The sequence below is a fragment of the Camelus bactrianus genome, chromosome 9 (genome assembly GCF_048773025.1).
Source record: "Camelus bactrianus isolate YW-2024 breed Bactrian camel chromosome 9, ASM4877302v1, whole genome shotgun sequence".
NCBI lineage: Eukaryota > Metazoa > Chordata > Mammalia > Artiodactyla > Camelidae > Camelus > Camelus bactrianus.
Window position 1 is genome coordinate 34074786 of NC_133547.1, and position 15890 is coordinate 34090675.

General features: G+C 38.4%; 1 long non-coding RNA gene across 3 annotated transcripts in view; it reads left to right on the forward strand.

The window, feature by feature from the left end:
• The window catches only part of LOC123615513 (uncharacterized), a 168872-nt gene that overhangs the window by 87135 nt on the left and 65847 nt on the right, over positions 1 to 15890 (forward strand). For all 3 annotated transcript variants that reach the window (XR_012509154.1, XR_012509155.1, XR_012509156.1), the window contains exon 3: positions 15695 to 15885. This is a non-coding gene — a long non-coding RNA (uncharacterized LOC123615513). The remainder of the gene's footprint in view (positions 1 to 15694; positions 15886 to 15890) is intronic.

Here is a 15890-nt window from a genome sequence, read left to right on the forward strand (position 1 = left end):
TAGAACAAATATTTGACACCCATGTTCATAGCTGCATTATTCACAAAAGCCGAAATGTGGAAACAACTTAAATATCCACAGACAGATGAATGGATCCACTCTCAGTGGAATATCACTTGGACTTAAAAAGGAATGAAATTCTAACACATGATACAACATAGATGAACCTTGAAGTCATTATGCTGAGTGAAATAATCCAGACAGAAAAGGACAAATTGTATGATTCCACTTAAATGAGGGGTCTGGAGTAGTCCAATGCACAGAGACAGAAAGTAGAATGGTGGCTATCAGGGAGTGAGAAGAAGGGATAGTAGGGGGTTACTATTTAATAGATGTGGAGTTTCAATATAAGATAAAGAAAAAGTTCTGAAGATGTATAATGATGATGGTTGCATAATACTATGAATGTACTCAATGCCATTGAACTGGACACTTTAAAACAGTTAAAACGATAAACTTTCTTTTTATTGAAGTATAGTTGATTTACAATGCTGTGTTAGTTTCTGGTGTACAGAATAGTGATTCAGTTATATACATATTCTTTTTTATATTTTCCATTATGTGTTATTATAAAATTTGAATATAGTTCCCTGTGCTATACGGTAGTCCCTTTTTGTTTATCTGTTTTATATATAGTAGTTGGTATCTGCTGAGCCCAAACTCCTAATTTATTGCTCCCTTCTCCTTTCTGTTTTATAACCATAAGTTTGTTTTCCACATCTCTGAGTCTGTTTCTGTTTTGTAAATAAGTTCATTGTGTCATTTTTCAGATTCCACATATAAATGATAACAAATGATATTTGTCTTTCTCTGACTTACTTCATATGATAACCTCTAGGTCCATCCATGTTGCTGTAAATGGCATTATTTCATTCATTTTTAGGGCTGAGTAGTATTCCATTGTGTGTGTGTGTGTGTGTGTGTGTGTGTGTGTGTGTGTGTGACATCTTCTTTATCTGATCAACTGCCAATGGACATTTAGGTTGCTTCCATGTCTTGGCTATTGTAAATAGTGCTGCTGTGAACATTGGGGTGCATGTATCTTTTCCAACTAGAGATTTCCACAGATACATGCCCGGGGTGGAATTGCTGGATCATATGGTAACTCTATTTTTAGTTTTTTAAGGAATCTCCATAGTGTTTTCCATAGTAGCTGCACCAAATTATATTCCCACCAACAGTGTAGAAGGGTTCCCTTGTCTCCACACCCTCTCCGGAATTTATCGTTTGTGGATTTTTTAATGATTGCCATTCTGACCGAGTTGAAGTGATACCTCTTTATGGTTTTGATTCGCATTTCTCTGATAATTAGTGATGTTGAGCATCTTTTCTTGTGCCTATTGGACATCTGTATGTCTTCTTTGGACAAGTGTCTATTTAGGTCTTCAGCCCATTTTTGGATTGGGTTGTTAATTTTTTTGTTATTGAGTTGTATGAGATGTTTGTATAGTCTGAATATTAAGCCCTTGTCAGTTGCATCCTTTGCAAACATTTTCTCCCGTTCCGTAAGTTGTCTTTTTGTTTTGTTTATGGTTTCCTTTGCTGTGCAAAAGTTTGTAAGTTTAATTAGGTCTCATTTGTTTACTTTTGCTTTTCTTTCTATTACCTTGGGAAACTGACCTAGGAAAACATTGCTAGGATTTATGTTAGAGAATATTTTGCCTATGTTCTCTTCTAGGAGATTTATAATGTCCTGTCTTATGTTTAAGTCTTTAAGCCATAAAATGGTAAATTTTGTTACATATATTTTATTACTGTTGTATTCAACTCAGTCTGCTATAATAAAAATACCATGGAATGGATGACTTAAACAATAAATATTTGTTTCTCACAGTTCTGGAAGCTAGGATGTCCAAGATCAAGGTGCCCAGCAGATTTGGTGTCAGGTGAAGCCCTACTTTCGGGCTGGTAGACCGTTGCCTTCTTGCTGAATCCTCACATGGCTGTAAAGAGTGTCTCTCTCCTTTCTCTTCTTATAAAAGACACTAATCCCATTCATGAGGGCTCCAGCCTCATGACCTAATTACCTCCCCAAAGCCCCACCTCCAAACACTATCAGAGTGGGGATTTAGGTTTCAACATAGGAATTTTGGGTGACACAAACATGCAGTCCATGGCAACCATTTAAAAGTAGAATATATTTATCAGATTTTTCAAACACTGTCATTCTTGAGATGTCTTTCTAAAGAAAGTTCCAGGAGTATATGCTTTCTCCTTAATGATACGAGTGTGAACTAACTGAAGCAACGGTCTATCGCCAGAGGGGTACAAAGGAGTGGTTCTGAGAGACAATCTGAGATAGCAAAGGGTGCTCTGAAACTCCTGCGTGAAAAGAAATAGAAAACGTCTACAAATGTGAGGGTGATCCTGTTGCAGGGTCTGTCTCTCCAGTGACTGCCGAGATTCCTTCCTCACTCCTCTATTTTTAATCCCTCCAGAACTAATCTGGAGAGCGTGTGTTTCCCAGCTTGAACAGGACCCTTCCTACTTCTGTTAAAGCAAACATAAATACAATGTACTCTAAAACAAAATGGAGACACACTTGGCCAAAAAAAGGGGGGTTTAAAAACACATGCATTTTTTGGAGTAATTATGAAGCAATCTAAAAGTTGAATAAAAGAGAAAAGAAACTCAAGATCAGAACAAAGCCTTGGGGAGCTCTAACAGGAAAATATGTGCATCCTTGTTCAGAGCCAAAATAAACACAGCATGCAAACCCAAACTGCTTATCTGTGTGGTTTCCATAGTGTCAATATATATGCAAAGTTGGTCTGATTGCTCTGAGAGCCATTAAAGGTCATGGAAGTAAAAACAAAAATCAGGCTGTGTGAACCTTCGGCAAGTAAGTGCTAGGTTTCTTTCCTCCACACTTTCTCTGTCCTAAAGAAGTGAGCGAGAGGTGGCAGTACTGTTCTTTTCCTCTCCCCCCCCACACACACCTCCCACCACCTCGGTCCCTCCTTCCCTCCCCTCCTCATGAATTACAGCATTACTTTCTTTTCAGCCCCAGAAAATGAAATTCAAATCTCCAGTGAAAGGGTACCAAAAAGAGATGACCTGTTCCTTTTAATCGATATTGATTTTCATGTCTAATTGCACCATCACTAAAATGAGAGCTGTTTTCTTTAAAACTGACCTACTTTGGGGGGTAAAAATAGGACCTCTCTTCAAATTTTCCTCCTCCTTGTCAAATCAGAATAGCTTTAGATAAACGAGTGTTGCAGGAATACCTGCTGTAGCGACATGGAGGCAAGACAACAGGAATGACATGCCACACATGTCCTGTTGGTTGTGCTGCCGTTTTTGAGGACAGATTAGGATGCTCTTGAAATGTTAGGTGGATGCCGGTGACAACCCAGATCAGTTAAAAAAACAGCTACACTCATTGGGATGACGACCCTGGTGTTTTAGAAGTTTAACGGCAGCTGTGTGCTGGGGTAGTTTTTGGTTTTGTTTTGTTTTATTTTTTTGAGTGGAAAGGAAGGAAACGAAGCGGTGAGTTAACTCTACGAGCATTTATCGAATAATTACTATATGCTAGGCTCTCTGCTGGGTATATTTGCAAGTTGTTTGAAGCACATCTGTTGAGTAACTTCCCTAAATTCTCCTTGCTAATAAATAACAGGGAACATAGGCCTTTGTAATTCTGAAGTCCATGCTTTTAACTCTTATTCTGTGTTACCTCTCAATTATATTTGTGAAAAGGGCAAGGTTCTGCATTATATGTCCCCATATCTTCTCCCTCACACCCGACTCTCAGCCCCTGTGCCCTAGAAAAGTTCTCATCTCAACAGTCCTTTCCCGTGAACCAAGACACTCAGTAGGTCTTATGAGCTGACCCCATGTTCCACGTACGTGTATTGAGAATATTCACTGAGCACTTACTCTGTGACTGGAACTCTGCTAAGAGCTTTGTAAGCCTTGTTTCATTTAATACTGTCAACAGTGGTTGAATGTATATGCTCTGGAATGAATTCCTTTAGTTGGATCCTAGTCCCCTGTTCATTACCTGTGTGACCACAGGCAAGTTACTTAACTTCCCTGACTCTTGATTTCCTTATCTGAGAGAAATAATAAGGGTGTCTATCAAAGAGAGATGTTCAAAAATTTAAGAAATATAATATAGAGAAGTAGGGTGAGGGTGTAGCTCAGTGGCAGAGTGCATGCACAGCATGCACGGGGGTCCTGGGTTCAATCCCCAGTACCTCCACTTAAAATTAATTAATTAATTAATTAATTAATTAATTAATTAATCAATCTAATTACACCCCCCAAAATAGAGAAGTAGCTAGTGTGCTTAATAAATATTGACTACAAGTTATTATTATTAATATAAATACTATGAATAATTTCATCCATCTGTAAAATTCCTGCCATGTTCATACAGCCCAACTATGAGTCCTTTTGCCTTGGTGTCCCATATTTTAATTTTACTTCCCTATCTGGAACTGAAACCTATTTTGAACCCCAGTCCAGTTGGCTGGATCTTTGGGACCCTGTGCTCTGTTCCTGGGATCTTGTCTCCTACATCATCAGCCTCTGGCTGGGAAGCTGCATATCGCTCAGCGGAGCCACCTGATATCCAATATCCCCACGGCTGCGTATCCCGGGCAAATTAGACCCCCTCAGCTTTGTGTTTGACCAAGCTCCAGTTCAACACGCTCCTTCATAAACCCCAGTTTGTACCATTCCCTTCCCTTACTTAATCCTGCTTCTTGCCCTTCTCTGCAAGCTGTCTTTGAAATCATACTACACCTTGAGGTCAAACTCACCTAAGATATGGCATGTAGTATTACAGTTAGGAAAGACATGAAAATGAAAATACATAGCCCTGCCTTAAATGGACTTCCAGTTTTTATAAAATGGAAAAAACAAGACACAGCCTCTACATCCCCCTGGATTCCATTGGCCTTGCCTGCCCCACATTCTGGGCCACCAGCTGTTTCTCGAAAGTTTCTGTGGTACACCTACTCTATGTGTCACATAGTTCTGCTGTCTGGAGCCAACTTATTGCTGAACTAAGAATACTGACCCTCCACATTGGTTATCACCTGCAGCCAGGTAACCAGCTCCAGGTAATGCCCAGACTGTCTGGCTGCTTCTGCCATTTATGGACTCAGATGAAACATCTCACCACAGAGCATGGGACTCAGCTTCCTGATCAGCCAGATGTTACATCTCGAAGTACAGGAGCATGAACTCCCTACTGAGTCAGCCTGAGCTAATGGAAACCAGGAGAGCCGATGGATCCAGATGGATCGGGCCTCCCTCTTCTCTCCCTCCCGTTCACTCTCAGGCAGAGTTTCCCAGTGTAGCCGGACAGGTGGACCTTGTGAGCGACGGCCTCAGTCTCCCCACGGCTGGCTATGAAGCAGTGGCCATCGTGGTGACCTTGTTACTTCTCATCCGTCCCGCCCTCACTCTCACTGCTCTGGGATCGCACCTCCCACGCAAAGCTGAATCACTTAATTCATGTCTCAGGTTTTACTTTTTAGGGATGGATAGACTTCAGAGCTCCAAAATTTGAGACTCTTTAGCTAAAGAAAGAAAGGAGAAACGTTAGACTTAAAAGAAGAGAAAACATGGGAAAGGAGAGGTTCTTACACAGCCTGGTGTTCTTTCTGATCATTTTTCTCCACACAAACCTCTCTCTGCACAACTTCCCCTTCCCCTAACACACACAGCACCCTAATACAACGAAAATTGTTTTACCTTCAAGGTTTGCATTTAATCCAGTGTTTTCTTCCCACTAGCTCTGCTTCACTTAAAAGAAAAAAGAAATCACTTTAAACTGTTGAGAAATCCTTTCATTTCACAATTAGAGATAAGGAGCTTGAAAATACAAATATCTGAATCAGTTTTGGCTATAAATGAAGATATCACACTCTTTCCTGTTTTGACGGAGAAGGAGAGTTAGGGGGCAAAAAGGCAGCAGGTCCTCGGAAGAGGACAGAGCAGCCTGGAGGCAGGGAAGAGGACCTTATCCAATTATACAGTTTATTCAGAGTGTGCACTGTTCATCTCATCTGATAATGAGCAAAGAAAAGCTGGGCATAGCAGTCCCGTGGGGCCGCACACAGACAAATCACAATGGAAACTATGATCAGATAATAAGCGTAAGCAGAGATTAATCCATGCTAGAATATTTATAAAAAGTGGACAGAACTCCATATGGAATGTCAACTGTATCAAACAAGGCGATTATAATCAGATGCTGGGTATTAGGGAATTGAGTGAATATTATAGTTCAAATTTTGTTGCAACAAATGTTATTTCAAGAAAATCCTTTATAGAAGAAAATCTAAACCCACTCTTGGAATGATAGGCCATTTAATTAAAGTCATATTTATTACCCTTTAATCAGCCAAACATGAATAGTGGTAGAGCTGTGATTTGAAGTCGGATTCCAAACTTCAAACTACTAAGCTGAACTATACCCCAGCCCCTTCTGTTAAGAATCACTGCACTACAATTATGTTTTTGCTAAAAAAAAAATATGATCACACCTCTACCTTTCAACACTTCATTTGAAATTTTATCATAGCATTCAAAGCTCTATAATTCCCTTCTAACCTCAGTATTGACCCTAACTATTTCATTCTAGTATCCCATCATGTTTGCTTCCCTTCAGTAAACATGCATAGAGTGCCTATTTTGAGCTAGGCCCTGTATTAGGTCAAAAGAGTGTTAAGACCCTACAGAATAGCAGGGGAATCAAGGGACAATTGTAATAAATGGGGGGGGGGGAATTAATTTATGGAACCTTTATGTATCTGGCACTAATCTATTATACATATTTTATTTACCCTTAACTTAGCACTGTGAAAGAGATGATCCCCTTCCTGTAAGACAGATGTAGAAACTGAGTCCAGAATGGTTAAGTATGTAAACCAAGATTATACTGCTGGGATGGTAGTAATATAATTGAGATTCAGAATGAGGCCTGTCTGTCTCCAAAGTTGAGAGTCTTTCAGCCATACCAGGAGTTTCCACAATCTTTTTTTTCCTGTCAGGTAACACTGTTGAAATGAAAATAAGCCCAATGTATCAAAGTTGAGATGAAAATAAACCAAACAGATAAACGCAGAACTGCTCTGATTAATCAGAGTGTGAATCCCTGGGTCTGGTGAAGGGGCACCACTGAACTCAATTTGAAAACCAGTAAACTTCACAATGCTGCTTTTCTTTGGTTTGATCTTTAAACAGTGTTCAAAGTACAGCAGTGTAGGGTATGCAACACACTCTGAGAGCAAAAAAGAAAGGAGCCAGGACTGAGCTTTATAAAAGGAAAGGAATTGCCACCGAAGAGGTTACATTTGAGCTGAACCTTAAGAATGGGTTTCCAGCAGGAGAATGAAGAAAGGACTTTTAAGGCAGACACAGCAGCACAGCTACCCTAAACCTGCTTGGCGTTCTCATACTGCATTGCCTTGAAAACACAGAAATGGAACCTTGGCACCTGGACAGTATGATGTGGTGGACAGAAACTAGACTGGAGTACAGGAGACTGGAACTAACCAAACTGAAGCTAGCCACTTCAGTGCCTTGCCCTCTGTCCTTTCGTCTACAGATGAAGAGGATTTCCCCCGTAGCGGCTAAAGATTGTTTCAGACTGTAGTAAACATCATTTTGTAGGTCACGAACAATGTCTGTTCCATTATCTTATATACAAACACACGGAGGAAAAACTATTGCAAGTGTCATGGTTGAGGATGTGGGCTCTGCTACTCACTTGCTTTATGATCCGGAGCAAGGTTCCTGGCTACACTATGATTCAATGCCCTTAGCTTAGCTGATCATGTAAGGTTGTTGGAAGGATTAAGTATATTAATGCACATGAATTACATTGCTTGGCATATATCAAGGGTTCAGTAAGTGTTAACTTTAATTATATGTGTGTTCTTGTGTGTAGTGTGTAGTGTGTGTGTGTATGTATAGACATATACATGCATGTATCTATATGGGTAGAACTTTAAGAAGATTCGCAAAGTCTACAAAATATGTGGACTTTGAAAATGCAATGAAACAATGAAAATCTGATTTGTACTCTTAAATAGAAGCAGCTATTTTTCCCCCAAATGAAAACATGGACGTTTACTTATTACTTTGACTTCAGTTCAGAAAAGTGAAGAAATTGCATCATCCAATCTGTCCTTTTACTCTCTTATAACTTGGAGTTTAATTTATTTATAAGTTATTTTCTAGACGGAAATAATCTGACTTCTGTAACTGTGAATAAATGGCTGTTTTGTATTAATCCAACAAGGAAAATAAGAGTAATAGAATAATAGCTGTCACGTACAAAATACCTGTGTTCCAGGCAATTTTAAGCATGTCACTCAGATTGATGTATCCTCATAAGAATTCTATGAAGCAGAAATCACTATTCCTATTTTACAAATGAAGAAAAGGAAGTGGAGATTATTAAAGACACTCCCCAAGTCATGTGACTAAGAGGCACAGAGACAGAATTCCATCCAAAGGCTTGCCTTTCCAGCTATGCTTCCCTTTCCACCTTGCAGCATGGGACCCAGTGCTGCTTTGTGAGGAGAGCTTGCAACTGCCCTGCGATCCACACGTGGGCCTTTTTTATCATCAGTTGCCAAATATAGCCAATGATTAAATCTTCCAAGGACCCAAATATCCATAAACAGAATGTGATATAACCATACAACGGACTATTATTTGGCCATAAAACGGAATGAAGTACTAGTACATGGCTATAATTTGGATGGACCTTGAAAACCCTATGCTAAGGGAAAGAAGCCAGTCATACAAGATCACATACCCATTTGTATGAAAGTCCAGAATAGGGAAATCTATAGAGTCAGAAACGGTTTCTTAGAGATGAAGACGAGCATGGGAAGATAATAGCTAAGGAGCTTTCTTAGAGATGACAAGTGGTCTGAGATTTACAGTGATAGTGATTGCACATATCTGGGAATATACTAAGAACTATTGAATTGTATTCTTTAAGTAGGTAAATTGTATGGTAGGTAAGTTCTATCTCAATAAAGCTGTTTCTAAAAAAAAAATCCTCCGGGGAACTTTTAAAAAATTCTGATTCTCACTTTCTATCTCACCCTGCCTCCATCTCAACCCCTACCTTTAAGATTGTAATTCAGTAAATCTGGTTGGTTCTCTAGAAACCTGTATTTTGTCAAAGGTGTCTTGAGTGATTCTGGTGATAATCTGTTTGAGTATATCACTGCTTTAGATAAGGACTACACCAGCCAAAAACTAGCCTAGAACTGGGCCAAACTTGTTATAAGCCAGAATTTCAGAGTGAACCTGGCTTTTTATAATTGACATGATTTTCAGGGTGGTTGGTCGAATACCAGTGAGGCCAAAGTCACTGAATACCAAATACCACAAAATTTGCTTGGGTACTTTTTGTCCAAGTGTAAAGTAACTTCTAATGAAATCTGAAAGAATATTATTTTATCAAAACATCTTGAGATTCTCGTACAGCAAGTTTTTTACTTCTTACACAATTTTGGTCTTCCCCTTTTCTCCATTACAAATAAGTTCCAAAAGTTCTTCCTCGTTTTTTTTTTTTTTCTGTTGTTGTTGTTTTTTCTTGTTTTTTTTTTAACATAGCAAGTTTGTTAATAGAGTATCTGGTTTCTGAAGGGTGGAGATGAGGAGTGAGAAGATTTATTTAGTGTAGAGAAAACATATTAATCCCAGAAGAAGGAAATATAATAAGAAAGACGTAATAGGCAAAAGTTCAGTGTCTGAAATTTTACATTTTAATGATAGGTTGGTTAAATAACCAAAAATACATTTAAGGAATTTACACTAACCTGGAAGAGGATGAAATAAAGGAGATTCTAACTTATGTTTAACCATATTTCATGGTTATATATATTTAGTCAGGTGCATTTCTGGGGGGATTTCTGTACAAATTTGGCCTCTGAAAAGAAGACTACATTTTATTATGCTAAAGTTAAAATGCATTTCAGTTTCTTTAGAATGTGATCTGCTTTGCTGACTAAGCAGCATTATCTCTTAGTAAAGGTCCAATACTATAATTTGACCCCTCTGGCAAATTAAATACAATTATGCAAGCTACCAGGATTTGGATGTAATCTAATTAGCATAGTACATATGTAGCAGATAATAATTTCCCTGGCTGAAAACTAGATTGTTTTATTTTATGTTTGAACTATGTTTTAGAAAAACATTGTACTATGTAAGCAAGATTTTGTTATCGTATGTATTCTATTTGCTTAGCTCCATAATGGACATGTTTAGAAAAATGAAGCCAAAATTGGAATCTTCAAATGATGACATATTTTTTCAGAAATTTGTAATTACAAAACAGGATGTTCCAGAAAACTAGGAAAGGAATTCAAGTGGAATGATTGCTTTTCTCTAATAAAGTGTAAATGTAACACTGCTATAACTTTCCTCTTTATATAGCTACAACCAGCATTAAGTATGATTTAACAGAGATAATTCTGTTCGTTTAAACATAGAAGTTTAAGAGTTTAAAATTGACCTGGATTAAATTCATACCAACAAATTCCAATCACACACATCCTGAATGATATTTATAATCGTGAGGTTGAGTGCACTCTTTGTTGAATATGTGAACTCCGTTAGCATTAATCAGTACTACATGTATGCACTGAGTAGAAATCAGGAAAGCTTTTTAAGTTCCCCTTACCAAGGAAACTAAAGAAATTATCCCTCTTATACAGAGAAAAGAAGGAAGGTTTTCTTTTTTCTTTATCTTTCTTCCTACAAAAGTGAATTTCACATGTAAGAGAAATTCTGGCTAGCACATGGGATACTAGTCTTTTATATAAAGGAAATGTATGGGGTATACCAAGGCCTCTGATGTGGAATTGTCATTTCCAAGTGTGTGAACCCCGTCTTTGCTCATTTGTTCTTTAGCTTCTCCAGGAGACTGCCAACAAACACAGCAGCTCTCAAGCTCTATTATGCAAAGATTTGCAGCCCACAAGGATCTGGACTTTTTTTTTCATAGGTAATGTCAGTGTCATAAAAGCCCCTGAACAGCTGTTAGGGAGTAACAACTTTTAGAAAGCTCTTTGTTTCTCTTTTAGCAGAGAAATGCTCAGTTTGGTAGATAAAGAGGAAAAAATCTTCTGTTAAGAATTCTGACATTATCTTTCCTGATCTGCTTGTAAACCCACAGAGAGAAGCAGATTCCTGAGAAATAAAGCTGTATGAGCAGTATCTGTGGTGTGAGTGCAAGCAAAGGCGCTGATGAGTAAGCACATTTCTAAGTGATGTTACCAGCTATTTTCATTATGCCAGGAGTTTCCCCGGCATGCACTGCAGAACCTTGGCACAGACTCATAGCAAAGAAACAGGACTGGAGTGGGCAATGATCCATATGTACACGTAGATTCTCTTAATCCAGTGTTATAAAAACTGCAACCACTGAAATGAGATAGGGAGGGCCCTCTAACGTTTTATACTAAAGACAAACATAAGTCATCTCATATCTTGGATCTGTTTCAAAATAATATAAGGTGGAATGAATAGGTAGGTGATAGATGAAATAAGATTGGTCATGAAATTGGTAATTGTTAAAGTTACGTGATGCTTACATGGAGATTCGGTGTGGCTTTCTTTTTAACTTTGTGTTTTTTTGAATTTTCCCTTATAAGCTTAAAAATGGTTAAACTCAAAAAGGTTGGGAGCCACTGCTTTATATTAAATTGTCAAGTAATTTTGCTTAAAAAATCCTTCCACTGGGTGGATGCTCAAACAGTCAAGTTGTTAAAAGCAAAGATTAAAATGGATTTCTGAAGGCTATCTAAGAGATACAGTGTCAATCACTTATTTACAATGGGGGTGCCCAGATTTACTGTTTTTACACTTAACCTAATCTTTATGTCACAGCAAGAATTAAACAGGGAAAACGTAGCATTCATACACCTGTAATGGGTTATAGGATGTTTTGATTGAGAGAAATCTAAAAATTACAATGCATTTCTCGCTGTTACTTGTTAAGCCTTTTTTCCTTCCTCCCTCCCTCTTTCTCTTTCTCTCTGTTTTTCTCTAATGCAGCTATGTTTACCCAAAGTTTGAAGATAATGACCTATTTCAAAATTTAAGTGGCAACACAAATTAGAATGCATCCTTTTGGTCTGTTACTCACAACCAATCCGTCTTCGGCAACTGTTCCGCTTTTCTTTAGCCTTGGCAAGCTATTCAGAACAACATTTCCTTCTTTTCATTCTGATGCTGGGCGATTGTTTGGTTGCTGATACGACATTGGCTTTTCCCATAATTTAGCTTAGAGTGTTTTACACTGGGGAGTTTCAATGCATTTAGATTGAAAAGCTTTTTCCAGACACTTTTGTAGCAGAACTCCTTGTTCTAACAGGCCCAGCAAAGTAGTTTTAAATACTTTTTTCCCTGAATTTTCATTAAAACTTAATTCCATTTTCACTTTGATAGTTTATTATCACGTTGCCCCAAAGATAAATTAAAACATGCAAAGAGATTGTCATTTCCTGTTTTATGTGTTGTTGTTCCTGTGTACAATGTTAGCCTATTTTATTTACGTATATGCTGTTCCATGAGGGTAGGAAACTTCCTGATTAGTCATTAGGAACAACTCCTGGAAAACTAATGTAATCCTACACGTCAGTCACGTGAGTTTTGTGGGTGGTCAAGGATTATGTGATCGTGTGTGTGTGTGTGTGTGTGTGTGTGTGTGTGTGTGTATGCCTTTGTTATATAAGAGAATCATCATTTATCATAGTGCAGCTTATCACTATAAATCACACAAAACTGTGTAATTATTTTCTATCTGTTTCCCACATTCTTATTTATTCCCTGATATGCATGATGAACTGGTGAGTAGGTTTTAAGATGTAGTTATAAAAGAATCACTCAGACAACTATAGGAGCTGTTGGCTGAAACAATTATTTCAGAAAGTGATCTTCGCTTTAGTAATAAATTGCTATGAATTTGTACTCTCACAATATTATCTTCTGCCTTGTACAGTAAATTTTAGAAATGTCTGCATTTCCTATACAAATATTAGACAAACGATACGTTCCTGTAGCATAGTGATCTTTAAACTTCCTGTTCACATACAGCCAAATAGAATTTTGAAAACGTATGTCTCTCTTGCACATTGTTACAGCCGAAAATTTTCATTGTAAGCGCAAATAGTTGCAGAAGATATAATTTCTTTCATGTTTAAATATTCCACTTAAAATTAAAATGCTGTATTACTTTTTTAATGGTAACTAACATGATCTAAATACCATGGCAATTTAATACCCCTACCAACCATTTAAAAAGTAAATCATTAAGCTTTCTTTACAAATATTTACATCATTTTCCCCCTTAAACTTATGTTTTCATTCCACTTCATCCATGGGATTTTATTCTAATATAACATATGTTTATGCTTGAACATCTTTTATTAATGATTCTGTCATGTTTTACTTCAACAAAAATATTTACATAGATTGAACTTTAAAATTAAAAAAAAAATTTTCTGTAAACATGATATCCAAACTTCTTCTGGAATAAGTTACTATTACAGTTACTGTTAATATAAAGTTGACCCAAAAAAGATTACAGTGTTTGACTTAACAGTAAATATAATTTTATTAGAAATACATCTCAATGAGAGAAATGAGGGCTGAATTAGGCTTTAAAATATTTTTTTAAATTCTACTTATTTTTTTGTTTTGGGGGCTTTTGTTTTGTTTTACAATGAGTTTGTGTGCCTACTGATGAATAATTATTGTTTTTTGCTGGAATAAAACAGGTTCAATATCAATAAAATCTCTAGTTTCTATTTTTATAGATGCATGTCATAAGAAGCCTTAGGCATACACATAAGTAGATAGCTCTGGAAGGAGGGCTTTTTGCTTTTTTAAATGGAAATTTACCTATATTCTTTTCATTGCTTCTGAGTCATACACCCCAATCGCTCTGTAATCTTTCATTAAAAAATAATTTGGAGATTTATCAGAGAATAACTTAATGATGTTTCCTCCTTGATCACCACTTCCCACTGTTTTTCTTCTAAGTGAGAAACTGAGATCTCTAAAGCATCACCAAGACCTCCCAGACCTCATTGTCCTCTCAGAACTGAGTGCAGTTCCTATTACTGCTGCTTCTCTGACTAGCTGGTTGGTAGGTGGTCAGCAGGCAATATACCCGTAGAGTGGCTCCTCCAACTGGAGAAGCACCCTTGCTTCTAGGTGACTCCATGAGTGGTGGCCAAGCCCCAGGTACTGGTTCTATGGTGGAATTGATACAGGAAAAATGGAGGGCATGTGAATGGCCATGTCCCAGGTCTCGGATGAGTCCCTGGGATGTGCCCCTTCAAGTAAGGATCTTCGGCTTCAGGCAGGAAAGAATTCAAGTGTGAGCCATGGTTGAGTAAAAGTGGATTTATTTAGAGAGGTGTACACTCCATAGACCAAGTGCAGACCATCTCAGAGGGCAAGAGAAAGGCTGAGAGGTGCTGGGTTGGTGTTTAGTTTAAAGTAAAAGTAGATACACACCCTATAGACAGAGTGCAGGCTGTCTCAGAAGGCAAGAGATAGAGCAACTGTCAGGTGCAGTGTTGCTGGTTTTTATATGCAAACAAGTGAGAGGATTATTCCAACTTCTTTGGGGAAGGGGAAGGGATTCCCAGGAATTAGTCCACACACCCCCCCCCCCCATTGGCCTTTCATGGTTAGCTTCAGAACTGTCATGGTGCTTGTACATGCTAGTACATTACAACATGCCTAATGAAGCTCAGGGTCCACTGGAGGTCAGCTCTTCCACTATCTTGGGCCTCCAGGTCTATTGGGAGTTGACTTTTCCACCATCTTGGCACTAACTGCTGTGTCATTCCTTTAATGGCTGTGTCCTGCCCCCTTCCCTCCTATCTCAGAATCACATTCTTCCGTCCTTCATCTGTAAATTCTGGATCCTATTAATATCCACTTGATTCAAGGCTCAGCTGAGATGATACATGTGAAACTTCATCCCAAACAACTTCTTGGGAAACGTAAAAATGAGACATAAATATTAGCTGATCCATGTTGAGGGTATTTGAACACCATCTTGAAGGAGAATTAATAAAATGGCTGCACTTAGGCTAACAGATTGCTTATTCTTATGCTTGCTCTTAAAATGCAGCTAACCTGTCAGACCGGCTGCTACTCACAGCTCCAGGCCCATTGTTAAAATGAAGCTATGTTTAATCCGCTCTCTGTTTTATTCCAGTAATCGAAAGTAATAATTATGCTTGGTTTCTGAGTCCTTCTCCAAGGAGAAGGTCATGAGACTGTAACCTTACAAAATAGGCTAAATACCAAGAAGACCACGCCTTGCGCGCTTATAAGATAAAGAGATCGAAAGAGCAACAACCACTAGCCTCTATAGAGCTGGTCACCTGGAGGCACCGTGACGCTACTCTGAGTCTTATGACGAAAATGATTCTGTTGATTGTTATTGATGTTTTATTGTTTGAGCCATGGCTATATAACCACCCTTCCCCATCCCCAAGATGGGTTCACAGTTTTGAAGGCACTAATCTGCTGTGAGTCCCCTTTGCCCAGCAAATTAATAAAGCTGCCTCTTTTCCCCTAAGCTCTAAGACCTTGTCTGTGAGTTTCAGTTAGGCTCATCAGGGACAGGTGCCAATCTTTTGGCAAAAATGGGTCCCAACCCTTTTGGTCTCTTCATCAGGTAAACTGGGTCTGCTTACAGAGCATGGATGTGAAGAAACATGCAAAAATGCAGCCACCCATTTGGACCTGCTGCTGCATCTTGTTCTCCGATCACATGGTTTCCCAGCGAGGATCTCAGTAACCACCTTAGTCCCCCTTCTTTGGTGAACATTCGGACCCTGAGAGGTACGTCTCTCAGCAGCCTCTCCTGTAAG